Consider the following 651-nt stretch of genomic DNA (forward strand, 5'->3'; position numbering starts at 1 on the left):
TCACAGATTTTCCACACCTTACTCCCACTCCGGCCCTTGATGGAGTGCAATTTGAAATCAAACCCCAATTTATCACCATGATAGAGAGGAAGCAATTTAGTGGAGCTAAGGGTGAAGATCCTAATCTTCACATTGCAGATTTCTGCCAATATTGCAACACCATTAGACAAGCCGGGGTCACGCAAGACCAAATTAGGGAGATTCTTTTTCCCTTTTCATCATGTGGAAAAGCTAAATTGTGGTTTAATGGTTTGAATAGAACTGCACTTGGTATTACTGACTAGGAAACTCTTACCTTGAATTTTTATAATAAATATTACCCTGCAAAGTGAACAGCTGTACTAAGGAGTGCTATTTAGAACTTCTCCCAAGAGGCCGATGAAACCTTACATGAGGCTTGGGAGAGATTCAAGGATTTATAGAGAGAATGCCCCCACCATAATCTGGCACAATGGCAATTGATCCAAGCTTTTTACAATGGACTTGGAAATTCATCTAGATCAGTTCTAGATTCTACAGCTAGTGGGAGATTCATGAATCTAAATGTGGGCGATGCAGGACAGGTTATCGAAGATATGGCAATACACAATTCCCAAAACGGGAATCCGAGAGGGTTTGCAAATAAAGAAAAACATAATGTTGATTCCGTAT

At 40.1% G+C, this 651-nt stretch overlaps 1 non-coding gene across 1 annotated transcript; it reads right to left on the minus strand.

Moving 5' to 3' along the window:
* Positions 1 to 338: 338 nt before the first annotated feature.
* On the minus strand, positions 339 to 445 carry LOC145564338 (small nucleolar RNA R71). Its single transcript, XR_014094805.1, has one exon. It is a non-coding gene; the product is annotated as a small nucleolar RNA R71 (small nucleolar RNA).
* Between the last annotated feature and the right edge of the window lie 206 nt (positions 446 to 651).

The sequence above is a fragment of the Chenopodium album genome, chromosome 1 (genome assembly GCF_948465745.1).
Source record: "Chenopodium album chromosome 1, dcCheAlbu1.1, whole genome shotgun sequence".
Taxonomy (NCBI): Eukaryota; Viridiplantae; Streptophyta; class Magnoliopsida; order Caryophyllales; family Amaranthaceae; genus Chenopodium; species Chenopodium album.